General features: G+C 42.4%; 1 protein-coding gene and 1 long non-coding RNA gene across 5 annotated transcripts in view; one reads left to right on the top strand and one right to left on the bottom strand.

The window, feature by feature from the left end:
- Nucleotides 1–14,440, top strand: part of MGAT5 (alpha-1,6-mannosylglycoprotein 6-beta-N-acetylglucosaminyltransferase) — a 398,003-nt gene that overhangs the window by 17,046 nt on the left and 366,517 nt on the right. The window lies entirely within an intron of this gene.
- On the bottom strand, nt 6,221–6,997 carry LOC129646512 (uncharacterized). The gene is made up of 3 exons (XR_008711989.1): nt 6,876–6,997; nt 6,559–6,665; nt 6,221–6,346 (listed from the first exon to the last, which is right to left on the bottom strand). It is a non-coding gene; the product is annotated as an uncharacterized LOC129646512 (long non-coding RNA).

The following is a 14,440-nucleotide window of genomic DNA, read 5'->3' as shown; positions in this document are numbered from 1 at the left end:
TCTTATCAGACATGAGGAGGCAAGATTGTCAGAACAGTCTTCAGGGAAGGCTTGTATTGATCAGTACAAGGTACAAGATGCATTTAAAGCCAAATGTATCAATCATCTGAATCTGGAACAGAAGTGTGATTTCTGGTTGAGCTTTTCAAGTGGAGAAAAACCATAGACATCCTGCAGGAAAATTCCCTGTGTAGAGCCTAACTTCTGTTATCCTCTTTGTGTGCTTCAGAGTTTAGAATCACAGGACTCTAAGAAGTAGCCCATTGCTCAAGAAATAGATCACTCTATTGGCTGCCTTGGTGTTTTCCTAATTTGTGGGAAAAGGACCATTTCCCAGCAAGTAGGGTTTGGAGTGGAGGTAGACAGCTTCATAAGGGGTGCCCTTTGTCCTGAGTGCTACCTTGCTGCCCAGCAAGTCCACCCTAGAGGGTGCCATGCCCCAGCTGTAACTGGATTTCTGGGAGTGGTGTAAGTCTTTTTCTGTTACTAGAAACTTCTGTGGGGAGAAACTGTCTTGACCTCAGAATAGCCTGCTGTTGCTCCTTGATGTCCTCCAGACGCAGTTACTGCTATGCTGCTATGTACATCTTTTTTGTCGCGCAGCTTCTATATTTAGAGCCTGAAAACGCTGAAAATTTCCTTTCTATTTCTTTAGAAGTTGAGCACAAGAGGGATCTTTACGCATGCAATACTAATAATACCTTGAGCAACCATATTACATAATAATGGGAATTGTATTTGTTCATTTTGTGTTTCAGAAAATATTATGATTTAAGACTGGAATCGAATAGTTTCAAATGTCGCGTCTTCACGAAGGCATGTTACAGCTGGGGCATAGCACCCTCTAGGGCGGACTCGCTGAATGGCAAGGTAGCACCCAGGACAAAGGGCACCCCTTATGAAATTGTCAGTCTTCACCCCAAACCCTACTTGCTGGGAAATGGTCCTTCCCCCATAAATTAGGAAAACACCTAGGCCGCCAATTAATTGTATGACCTATTTCTTGGGCAGTGGACTACTTCTTTGGGTTTAGGTGTTGATCATATTTCTCATTGAGTCAAAACCACTACCCTGAAGTAAGATCAGCCCCATTACAAGGTCTTGTTCCTGCTCATGTGAACATAGATGTCTTTAACAAGCTGTCAGTGAAGTGATAGCATTTTTCTTTCTCTCTCTTTGTAAAAAGGGAACAACACATGCTTCCTGAACTGATGATGCTATTACAGATGCAAGTGGAAGATTGTGGGTACTATTTGACTTAATTTTTAAAATGAGATACGTTGGATCCTTTTATTGAGAAACTATCCTATCATTGGATTGGTAAGGCCAGTGTTTGTTGGTTCGAGAAAGCAAGAAATTCACCAAGCTCATTGGCTGAGGGATGCGGCTTTCATTCAGTTAAAAGGATCTCTTATCCCTCCCCATTCCTGTTTTGAGCCACAAGCACTTGGCTTACTTTTCACAGAGGTTTGGTTTGGGGGTAATTTTGATCTTAATCCTACTTTTGTGGAGAGATTAAATGAAGTCCTGAAGATCTAGAGAATAGGAACTAAAATGTCCATAAGTGATTCACCTGCTGGTCAGAGATGGCAGAATTAATTGTGTGGCTGCTGGACACAGATGCCAGTTCCATTGTATAGATTTTGTCACAATGAAAAATGGAAAATGCAGGTCCTGTCTTCAAACTGACAATCTGAAGGTGAAGATCTCACAGAGTAATGCCTTTTCCAGAAGGTGGACCTCTTGAGCACGTAACTAGTGTTTGCAGGAATACTGGGCCCTCCTGGGAACCAAGCCTTGAGGACACTGTCTAATTTCATGCTTATGACAGCCTTGTAAATTAGAATCTTTCGTTTTCATTGAACAAGTGTGAAACCAAAGTATGGGAAAGTTAAATGTCCCGTCTTGAGTGACTCACATAACTATAAGGTGATCATATAATTTATCATCCAAACCTGAGCAGTCTTTTTTTTTTAATTACTTATTTGGCTGCACTAGGTCTTAGTTGTTGCACTCAGGATCTTTGATCTTCGTTTTGGCAGGAGGGAGCTTTAGTTGAGGCATTCGAACTCTTAGTTGCAGCATGTGGAATCTAGTTCCCTGGCCAGGGATCTATCTAATCAGGGCCCCCTGCATTGGGAGTACAGAGTCTTAGCCACTGGACCACCAGGGAAGTCCTGAAATATGAACACTCTTGAGAGTGAGAGGGGTGCTATTAAATTAATGATGAAGCTAGGATAACAGCCATAAATGGGGACATGTGGCCCCTTTACTAATACAGAAGGTACAGATTGGGGGTTTAATTCAGATCCGATTCCAGAGCCTGTCTGCTCACCTGTATTTAATTAGATGCATTAAATTGGGCTGCTACAAATAAATTGTTAAGGCACATATTGAATAAACTTCTGAAGGTGAGTTCTGCACTGGTTAGAGAGACAAAGAGAAATTCCTCTTAGGCTAGGTTAAAGTTTCCTTTGGCAAGAAAAAGGTCAACTAGAGATCTTTCATGGAAAAGGCAATGGCAACCCACTCCAGTACTCTTGCCTGGAAAATCCCATGGGCGGAGGAGCCTGGTGGGCTGCAGTCAATGGGGTCTCAAAGAGTCGGACATGACTGAGCGATTTCACTTTCACTTTCATGCATTGGAGAAGGAAATGGCAACCCACTCCAGTGTTCTTGCCTGGAGAATCCCAGGGACAGGGAAGCCTGGTGGGCTGCCGTCTATGGGGTCGCACAGAGTCGGACACGACTGAAGCAACTTAGCAGCAGCAGCAGCAGAGATCTTTCATATAAAAAGGTAAAAGGGGTTTTGTTGGAAAGGCAGATGGTTTTTCTCTTCTGGAAAAATGGTTTTTCCTTTTGTTGTTGAAAAAAATGGGTCTGCTGTAGCATTTCCAAGAAAGATAGAGAAAGACTCATAAAATTCCATATGTAGGGTAAACATCTTCAGAGTCAGTGGTTGTTGCCATAAAGGGTAATATAATGAATTCTCCATGGTAAGGTGGGTAGGTCATTTACTACCCTTGTCTTTAGTACTCTGTCTGTGACTGTTATTAACAAGGCAGATCTGTGTGGTATAACCATTACTGTGAGATTTTAAGATAAAAGTCCGCACATTTAAATATATTGCACTCCCAGGATTGGATACCCTGGTTTGTGACGAGCCTCTGTGAGCCTGAGACATGCTTGTGTGAATACAACTAGCAGAAGTACAGGCACAAAGGTAGGTAAAACTCAAGGTACTTGAAACTGATCGTACAGCCTGACCACGGAAGATAATAAAGAACATTACACAGCACTCCGGGATTTATTTTTTCTCTGTGTCTCATTCTCTTGCCACCTTCCAGGCAAGTTGAGGTGTGAAAGCGAAAGTTTCCTAACAGAACACTGCTGTAAATCCCATGGCCTCTAAAAACATCTGCTGGATTGCCGCTTGTCATCAAGTCAGCGATGCCAGAGAATGGCATGCCATTCAAAGGCCGCTGCTGGGAACCAGGGCAAGCTGGCCCGGTGGGGAAGAGTATGTGTCTGGCTGGAAATACGGGATCTGGCTTTCAAATGAGAGCTGTTATTTGGCTTCATTCTACACCCAGGTCCCTAAGGGATGTGCGTTCTGAAACTTGGAGCATCCAAAAAAGACTGACTCCCAGAGCAGGCAAAATGAAACTTTCTGGTAACAGAGGAGAAGCCTTCCCCTAGCTAGTGGGAGCAGGAGCGGAACTGGGGGGCTCGGGGATTGCACCTGCTTGTGATTTGTTTGAGTAGCTCCATGAAGAAGACCGCAATGCTTGGTGGGTTTTTTTTTTTTTTTTTTGGAAGGGCCAGATTTCTCCTTGGAAATGAGAGAACCATGGGTCACAAGACAGGAAAAGAAAACAGTCTTGGACGAGAGGCGTGAGGGGAAGCAAGGGGATAAAAGAGGTGGCCACAGCCTTTCTGCTGTGGGTAATGAGAACCCGTGGAGGATGCAGGGCAGCTGTGCTGTCTCGGGTAACCAGAGTCTTCTTGGAACAGGACAGGAGGCTGGGAAGTCAGGAGATCTGGGAGCTGGTGCTTCCTTCCCACCAGTTCACTTTCTTCTGCAAAAGTGGGCAAGTTGGGTCAGAGATTACACACAGGACTTCCAGCTCTCAGTCTTTGATGCTGAACCGTCTTTGCAGGGCTAACCAGAGTGGCCCAGTGAACCTCTATGCCAGGCATAGGGGCACAAATGCATCACCTGGCCCTACATCTAGGGTGGGGCCCTGTCATAAGTTCCCCTGTTGGCCCATCAGCAAGGAGAGCAACTCTCAGGAAGCTTTTGTTATATGCCAGGCAGGGTTATAGTTACTTTCCATTGATCTACATCTGTATTAGCTCTTTTAATCCTCCCAACAACCCTATGAGTTAGGCAGACTGCTCTAATTCTTGAGATACTGAGAAATGAAGCAATTTGTCCCAGGTTTCACAGCTAACCATTGGTGGAGTCGAGATTTGAACCCCAGTGGGCCTGGCTCTACAGCTTACACTGTGCAGCTGCTGTGTGTGTGTGGTGATGGCGGGGGGCGGGGTGGTTGTCACATATTGTTTACATTGCTGGACTGTCAGCTGCCTGAGGGCAGCAACCTATTTTGTCTTGTTAACTGTTGTAGTCCTAGTGCCTGGCTGAACATAGGCTCTTGAGGCATTTTTGTTAGATGGATGGATAGATGGATGGTTGGATGGATGGATGGTTGGATGGATGGATAGATAGATGGATGGTTGAATGGATGATGGTTGGATGGATGGATGGTTGGATAGATGTATGAATGGATGGTCAGATGGCTGACTGGCTAGATGAACGGACAGATGGATGGATGGATGAGATAAACAAGGTCTCCAGGGAGTTTAAGGAGGAAAACAGACTCATAAACACCCAATGCCAGTCATGGTCAGGCAGGAAGGGTGCTTAGTCCAATCTGGGTTATCAGAGACACCTTCCTTCAGAGGCTGATGCCTGAACTGAGCCTTGAAAGATGAGCAGAATTTGGGAGAATCTGGTGGGAGAGGCATGCCAAGCAGAGGAGCCATGTGAACTAACTGTAGCATTGCCCCAGGTAGCTATGCCTGGAACAGAGATGGTCAGGCAGGGGCTGATGGAGATGGGGTGAGGTCAGGAGAAGCCTTCCTGGGGAAGGCCTTTGGGCTTGTCCCTGAGAACAGTGGAGACAGAACTCCCAAAAGGGTTTACACAGGGGAGTGACATGGGCAGCTATGGATTTCAGATGGGGGTGTTCCTGGCTACACTGTAAAGACAGGAAGGAACAAGGACAAGATTGGGTGGGGGAGAAGCTACTGTGGTGGTCCCAGCAAGAGATCTTGGGATGCCAGTGTGGGTGCGTGGGCAGAGGTGGCTAGAGGGAGAGGAGGGGAAGGTCACATTTAACGTTGGGTGTGTTGAGTTCAAGGGTCCTGGGCTGCTGACGTGTGCCATACACATGCTCCTGGGTGAATGCAAACTAGCTGAGCTGGAGGAGAAGACGGGATAGATGGGGGTTTGGGCAGCGCCTGCATCAGGTGCATGTTAAAGCCAGGAGAGTGGATGACATCTTCCCCCAAACAGTGTTACCTTGAAAGAGCCAGTCCCTGGAAGCTGAGCCCAAAAGAAGCCCCAGAGCAAAGGCCAGAGGGGCCTGGTTCTGCTGGAACAGAGCAGGGCGGCTTAGGTTTTATTGAACTGATCACCGAGGTGATAGCATTTTTTGAGCCCTTCCAGTGTGCCTGGCACATGGACGTGCACTGGGGGTGCTTTCACTCAACTGTTCTTTATGAAACCGCTATGAGGTAAGTGTTATACTGATCCCCATTTTACAAAAGAGAAAAGCAAGGAACAGAGCGTTAGTCACAATTACCCAAGGTCACATGCCTCGCCCTGCCAGACCGCCCTGATCACATGCCAGACCGCCATGATGAGATGAGCTCCCCGCCCCACCCCACCCCCCACCCCCGATAGTTTTTTGTATGTGTTTTGTCAGTATGGATGGAGAAGGAAATGACAACCCACTCCAGTATTCTTGCCTGGAGAATCCCATGGACAGAGGAGCTTGGTAGGCTACAGTCCATGGGTCGCAAAGAGTCGGACGACTGATCGACTTCACTTGTCAGCATGGAAATCTCTGCAGACCTTTGCAAATCCTGAAGCAGAGCTTGAGAAGAGGAGGATGTTGGAACTTGTCTTGAGGGCAAGAGGAGGTAAGGTCAAGGTTTGTTTTCTGAAAGAAGGAGCCAGCTCAGAAGGAGATTTTGAAGATAGAGGCAGGAGTCACCCTGGGGACTCAGGACCCATGTATCACGTGGTGGATGGCCAACACAGAGGAGGAGGAGCTAGCTGGAGGGAAGAAAGCAGGAAGGTCAGAACTGTTGTCAGAACTGAAGGGGAATCCTAGGGTTCCTTCCATAGGAAATATCCAGAATAGGTGGGGCTTCCCCTGTGGCTCAGTGGTAAAGAATCCACCTGCCGATGCAGGAGATATGGGTTTGATCCCTGGGTCAGGAAGATCCCCTGAAGGAGGGCATGGCAACTCACTGTAGTATTCTTACCTGAAGAATCCCATGGACAGAAGAGCCTGTGGGCTACAATCATGGGGTTGCAAAGAGTTGGACCTGACTGAAGTGACAGAGCACGCACGCATCCAGAGAAGGTAAATCTGCAGAGACAGAAAGCAGGTTACAGGTTGCCAGGCCCTGGGGGAGAGGTAGAATGGGGTGAGCTGCTGAATGGGTCCAGGATTTCTTTCTTGGGAGACAGAATTGTTTTGGAACTGGACAGAGGTGCTGGTTGCACAATATTGTGAATGTACTAAATGTCACCGAGTTGACAATTTTTAATGGTTAATTCAAAGTTATGTAAATTTTACCTCAATTAAAAAAAAAATTGGAAGGGGACAAGTGGGAATGATGCAAAGTGGGTCACATCCGGTGACCAGGATTCTCTGGCCCCTGCTTGCTCCCTGTTATGTAACAGCTTTATTGTCAGCATCTCCCAACAGCTGATGGCAATTTGTTTACTAGAAAGTAAGACAGGGTTGTGAGATTCCATCCTGTCTAGTACGGGAGCGGCACCTGGCACATGGTGGTGCTCGGTAGATGTTGGAATGAATGAAAGAATAGTGGCCTGGATGGATGGGGTGGAAGGTCAGACAGGCTCTGGATGTAGAGTGCGGTAGGGGCTGCTGGTTTGGAATCTGGCTGAGGATAACTGGAAATGGAGCTGAGGATAAAAACCTGGGTTCCTGTTGGTAAAAGGTGGCCTGCAGGAGATGAGGGTGTGAAGGCACCTGGAACAAATGCTTTTCCTGGTAGTGCTGAGTGCAGAGGAGCAGGCAGCCGATTAGGTTGAGTTTGCTGCTACAAGGGGTGGGGTGATTACAATGGAAAGACCAGGAATTGGGGGAAGAGAGGGCATTGGTGGTAATAGTTCAGGGAGCTAAGGGATTCTGGAGGGGTCAGCTCTGGACATGGAAAAAATGGAAGCAAATGATCCCCGAACTCTGAGACATGAAGAGCAGGTCATTGGTGTTGGGAGTGGAGACCTGGACAGCTGACCTGAGCTAGAGGTAAGGGTGTGGCTCAGGTGGAGTGAAGGTGACAGCCATTGAAGGCCTCCAAGTGGTCACAGTATTGCTGGGGCAGTCATTTCCCAAATTTGGTACTCGGGATAACCCATAAGGATATGGGAAGAAAAGATGAAAACTTTAACTTGTATTTTTTTAAATTAATTTATTTTAATTGGAGGCTAATTACTTTACAATATTGTAGTGGGTTTTGCCATACATTGACATGAATCAGCCATGGGTGTACATGTGTTCCCCATCCTGAATCCCCCTCCCACCTCCCTCCCCATCCCATCCCTCTGGGTCATCCCAGTGTACCAGCCCTGAGCACCCTGTCTCATGCATCAAACCTGGACTGGTGATCTGTTTCACATTTGATAATATACATGTTTCAATGCTATTCTCTCGAATCATCCCACCCTCTCCCTCTCCCACAGGGTCCAAAAGACTGTTCTATACATCTGTGTTTCTTTTGCTGTCCAACATATAGGGTCATCGTTACCATCTTTCTAAATTCCATATATATGCGTTAGTATACTCTATTGGTGTTTTTCTTTCCAGCTTACTTCACTCTGTATAATAAGTTCCAGTTTCATCCACCTCATTAGAACTGATTCAAATGTATTCTTTTTAATGGCTGAGTAATATTCCATTGTGTATATGTACCACAGCTTTCCTATCCATTCTTCTGCTGATGGACATCTAGGTTGTTTCCATGTCCTGGCTATTATAAACAGTGCTGCGATGAACATTGGGGTACATGTGTCTCTTTCAATTCTGGTTTCCTCAGTGTGTATGCCCAGCAGTGGGATTGCTGGGTCATATGGCAGTTCTATTTCCAGTTTTTTAAGGAATCTCCACACTGTTCTCCATAGTGGTTGTACTAGTTTGCATTCCCACTAACAGTGTAAGAGTGTTCCCTTTTCTCCACACCCTCTCCAGCATTTATTGTTTGTATACTTTTGAATTGCAGCCATTCTGACTGACATGAGATGGTACCTCATTGTGGTTTTGATTTGCATTTCTCTGATAATGAGTGATGTTGAGCATCTTTTCATGTGTTTGTTAGCCATCTGTATGTCTTCTTTGGAGAAATGTCTGTTTAGTTCTTTGGCCCATTTTTTGATTGGGTCATTTATTTTTCTGGAATTGAGCTGCAGGAGCTGCTTGTATATTTTTGAAATTAATTCTTTGTAAGTTACTTCATTTGCTGTTATTTTCTCTCATTCTGAAGGCTGTCTTTTCACCTTGCTTATAGTTTCCTTGGTTGTGCAAAAGCTTTTAAATTTAATTAGGTCCCATTTGTTTACTTTTGCTTTTATTTCCATTACTCTGGGAGGTGGGTCATAGAGGATCCTGCTATGATTTATGTCAGAGAGTGTTTTGCCTATGTTCTCCTCTAGGAGTTTTATAGTTTCTGGTCTTACATTTAGATCTTTAATCCATTTTGAGTATTTTTGTGTATGGTGTTAAAAAGTGTTCTAGTTTCATTCTTTTACAAGTGGTTGACCAGTTTTCCCAGCACCATTTGTTAAAGAGATAGTCTTTTCTCCATTGTATATTCTTGCCTCCTTTGTTAAAGATAAGATGTCCATAGGTGCGTGGATTTATCTCTGGGCTTTTATTTTGTTCCATTGATCTATATTTCTCTCTTTGTGCCAGTACCATACTGTCTTGATGACTATAGCTTTGTAGTATAGCCTGAAGTCAGGTAGATTGATTCCTCCAATTCCATTCTTCTTTCTCAAGATTGCTTTGGCTATTCGAGGCTTTTTGTGTTTCCATACAAATTGTGAGATTATTTGTTCTAGTTCTATGAAAAATACCATTGGTAGCTTGATAGGGATTGCATTGAATCTACAAGATTGCTTTGGGTAGTATACTCGTTTTCACTATATTGATTGTTCCAATCCATGAATTTGGTATATTTCTCCATCTATTTGTGTCATCTGATTTCTTTCATCAGTGTTTTATAGTTTTCTATATATAGGTCTTTTGTTTTTTTAGGTAGATTTGTTCCTAAGTATTTTATTCTTTTTGTTGCAATGGTGAATGGAATTGTTTCCTTAATTTCTCTTTCTGTTTTCTCATTGTTAGTGTATAGGAATGCAAGGGATTTCTCTGTGTTAATTTTATATCCTGCAACTTTACTATATTCATTAATTAGCTCTAGTAATTCTCTGGTGGAGTCTTTAGGGTTTTCTATGTAGAGGATCATGTCATCTGCAAACAGCAAGAGTTTTACTTCTTCTTTTCCAATCTGGATTCCTTTTATTTCTTTTTCTTCTCTGATTGCTGTGGCTAAAACTTCCAAAACTATGTTGAATGGTAGTGGTGAGAGTGGACACCCTTGTCTTGTTCCTGACTTTAGGGGAAATGCTTTCAATTTTTCACGACTGAGGATAATGTTTGCTATGGGTTTGTCATATATAGCTTTTATTATGTTGAGGTATGTTCCTTCTATTCCTGCTTTCTGGAGGGTTTTTTTTTTTTTTTTTTTTTTTTTAATCATAAATGGATGTTGAATTTTGTCAAAGGCTTTCTCAGCGTCTATTGAGATAATCATATGGTTTTTATCTTTCAATTTGTTAATGTGGTGTATTAGATTGATTAATTTGCGGATATTGAAGAATCCTTGCATCCATGGGATAAAGCCCACTTGGTCATGATGTATGATGTTTTTAATATGTTGTTGGATTCTGTTTGCCAGAATTTTGTTAAGGATTTTTGCATCTGTGTTCATCAGTGATACTGGCCTGTAGTTTTCTTTTTTTGTAGCATCTTTGTCAGGTTTTGGTATTAGGGTGATGGTGGCCTCATAGAATGAGTTTGGAAGTTTACCTTCCTCTGCAATTTTCTGGAAGAGTTTGAGTAGGATAGGTGTTAGCTCTTCTCTAAATTTTTGGTAGAATTCAGCTGTGAAGCCGTCTGGACCTGGGCTTTTGTTTGCTGGAAGATTTCTGATTACAGTTTCGATTTCCGTGCTTGTGATGGGTCTGTTAAGATTTTCTATTTCTTTCTGTTTCAGATTTGGAAAGTTATACTTTTCTAAGAATTTGTCCATTTCTTCCACGTTGTCCATTTTATTGGCATATAATTGCTTATAGTAGTCTCTTATGATCCTTTTATTTCTGTGTTGTCTGTTGTGACCTCTCCATTTTCATTTCTAATTTTGTTGATTTGATTCTTCTCCCTTTGTTTCTTGATGAGCCTGGCTAATGGTTTGTCAATTTTATTTATCCTTTCAAAGAACCAGCTTTTGGCTTTGTTGATTTTTGCTGTGGTCTCTTTTGTTTCTTTTGCATTTATTTCTGCCCTAATTTTTATGATTTCTTTCCTTCTACTAACCCTGGGGTTCTTCATTTCTTCCTTTTCTAGTTGCTTTAGGTGTAGAGTTAGGTTATTTATTTGACTTTTCTCTTGTTTCTTGAGGTAAGCCTGTATTGCTATGAACCTTCCCCTTAGCACTGCTTTTACAATGTCCCACAGGTTTTCGGTTGTTGTGTTTTCATTTTCATTCATTTCTATGCATATTTTGATTTCCTCTTTTCGATTTCTTCTGTGATTTGTTGGTTATTCAGAAGCATGTTGTTTAGCCTCCATATGTTGGAATTTTTAATAGTTTTTTTCTGTAGTTGACATATAAACTTACTGTATTGTGATCAGAAAAGATTCTTGGAATGATTTCAACTTTTTTGAATTTACGAAGGCTTGATTTATGGCCCAGGATGTGATCTATCCTGGAGAAGTTTCCATGTGCACTTGAGAAAAAGGTGAAATTCATTGTTTTTGGGTGAAATGTCCTATAGATATCAATTAGGTCTAACTGGTCCATTGTATCATTTAAAGTTTGTGTTTCCTTGTTAATTTTCTGTTTAGTTGATCTATCCATAGGTGTGAGTGGGGTATTAAAGTCTCCCACTATTATTGTGTTATTGTTAATTTCCCCTTTCATACTTGTTAGCATTTGTCTTACATATTGTGGTGCTCCTATGTTGGGTGCATATATATTTATATTTGGTATATCTTCTTCTTGGATTGATCATTATGATCAATTGATCATTATGTAGTGTCCTTCTTTGTCTCTTTTCTCAGCCTTTATTTCACAGTCTATTTTATTTGATATGAGTGTTGCTGTTCCTGCTTACTTTTGGTCTCCATTTGCATGAAATACCTTTTTCCAGCCCTTCACTTTCAGTCTATGTGTCCCTTGTTTTGAGGTGGGTCTCTTGTAGACAACATATATAGGGGTCTTGTTTTTGTATCCATTCAGCCAGTCTTTGTCTTTTGGTTGGAGCATTCAAAACATTTACATTTAAGGTAATTATTGATAAGTATGATCCCATTCCCATTTACTTTTTTGTTTGGGATTCGAGTTTATACACCTTTTCTGTGTTTCCTGTCTAGAGAAAATCCTTTAGCATTTGTTGAAGAGTTGGTTTGGTGATGCTGAATTCTCTAAGCTTTTGCTTGTCTGTAAAGCTTTTGATTTCTCCTTCATATTTGAATGAGATCCTTGCTGGGTACAGTAATCTGGGTTGTAGGTTTTTCTGTTGCATCATTTTAAGTATGTCCTGCCATTTCCTTCTGGCCTGAAGAGTTTCTGTTGAAAGATGAGCTCTTATCCTAATGGGAATCCCCTTGTGTGTTATTTGTTGTTTTTCCCTTGCTGCTTTTATATTTGTTTTTTGTTAATTTGATTAATACGTGTCTTGGGGTGTTTCACCTTGGGTTTATCCTTTTTGGGACTCTTTGGGTTTCTTGGACTTGGGTGACAATTTCCTTCCCCATTTTAGGGAAGTTTTCAAGTATTATCTCCTCAAGTATTTTCTCATGGTCTTTCTTTTTGTCTTCTTCTGGGACTCCTATGATTTGAATGTTTGGGCGTTTGACATTGTCCCAGAGGTTTCTGAGGTTGTCCTCATTTCTTTTAATTCTTTTTTCTTTTTTCCTCTTCTGCTTCATTTATCTCCACCATTCTATCTTCTACCTCACTTATCCTATCTTCTGCCTCTGTTATTCTACTGTTGGTTCCCTCCAGAGTGTTTTTGATCTCATTTATTGCATTGTTCATTATCGATTGACTCTTTTTTATTTCTTCTAGGTCCTTGTTAAACATTTCTTGCATCTTCTCAATCCTTGTCTCCAGGTTATTTATCTGTAACTCCATTTTGTTTTCAAGATTTTGGATCAGTTTTACAGTCATTATTCTGAATTCTTTTTCAGGTAGACTCCCTGTCTCCTCCTTTTTTGTTTGGTTTGGTGGGCATTTATCATGTTCCTTTACCTGCTGTGTATTTCTCTGCTTTTTCATCTTGTTTAGATTGCTGTGTTTGGGGTGGCCTTTCTGTATTCTGGCAGTTTGTGTGTGGTTCCTCTTTATTGTGGCGGTTCCTCCCTGTGGGTGGGGTTGGACGAGTGGATTGTCAAGGTTTCCTGGTTAGGGTAGCTTGCTACGGTGTTCTGGTGGGTGGAGCTGGATTTCTTCTCTCTGGATGTCTATGGGTTTGGTGTGACTTTGGGCAGCCTGTATATTACAGCTCAGGGCTATATTCCTGCATTTCTGGAGAATTTGTGTGATGTCTTGCTCTGGAACTTGTTGGCTCATGGGTGGAGCTTGGTTTCAGTGTAGGTATGGAGGCTTTTGGATGAGCTCTTATCGATTAATGTTCCCTGGAGTCAGGAGTTCTCTGGTGTTCTCAGCTTTTGGACTTAAGCCTCCTGCTTCTGGTTTTCAGTCTTATTCTTACAGTAGTCTCAAGACTTCTCCATCCATACAGCACTCCTTTCAAAGACAATGGGCTTCCTTTCTGGGTGCCTGGTGTCCTCTGCCAGTGTTCAGAGGTTGTTTTGTGGAATTTGCTCAGCGTTCAAATATTCTTTCCATGAATTTGTTGGGGGGAGAAAGTGGTCTCCCCATCCTGTTCCTCCACCGTTCTAGGACCATCCACTTTAACTTGTATTTTTCCCTTGATAATTGAGGATTTATGTTTTAGTTATATTTACATGTTTCTTATTTTTAAATAAATAAATTAAGGGTGCATGCTCATTTTTACTAATGGAATGTGTGGTCAAAATAGTTGTAAGGAATTTATTTACAAAAGATAAACAGACTCACAGAATTCAAAAACAAATTTATGGTTACCAAAGGGGAAAGGTCGGGGAAGGGATAAATTAGGAGTTTGGGATTAACAGATCAGTCGCTCAGTCGTGTCCAACACTTTGCAACCCCATGGTCTGTCAGGCTTCCCTGTCCATCACCAACTCCTGGAACTTGCTCAAACTCATGTCCATTGAGTTGGTGATGCCATCCAACCATCTCATCCTCTGTTGTCCCCTTCTCCTCCTGCCTTCAATCTTTCCCAGCATCAGGGTCTTTTCTAATGACTTGGCTCTTTGCATCAGGTGGCCAAAGTGTTGGAGCTTCAGCATCACTCCTTCCAATGAATATTCAGGACTGATTTCCTTTAGGATGGACTGGTTTGATCTCCTTGCAGTCCAAGAAACTCTCAAGAGTCTTCTCCAACACCACAGTTGAAAAGCATCAATTCTTCAGCACTCAGCTTTCTTTATAGTCCAACTGTCACATCCATACATGACTACTGGAAAAACCATAGCTTTGATTAGATGGACCTTTGGATTAACAGATGCACCCTACTGTCTATGTCTGTGTATCTGTGGGATTAACAGATACACACTCCTATATTATAAAATAGATAATCAACGAGGACCTACAGTATAGCACAGGGAACTATACTCAATATTTTCTATAATAACCTACTTGTGAAAATAATCTGAAAAATAATGAATATATGTTTGTATATGTATAGGGGCTTCCCTGGTAGCTCAGATGGTAAAGAATCTGCCTT

Source organism: Bubalus kerabau, chromosome 3 (genome assembly GCF_029407905.1).
Source record: "Bubalus kerabau isolate K-KA32 ecotype Philippines breed swamp buffalo chromosome 3, PCC_UOA_SB_1v2, whole genome shotgun sequence".
Lineage (NCBI taxonomy): Eukaryota > Metazoa > Chordata > Mammalia > Artiodactyla > Bovidae > Bubalus > Bubalus kerabau.
This window is presented reverse-complemented; position numbering and strand designations above follow the sequence as displayed.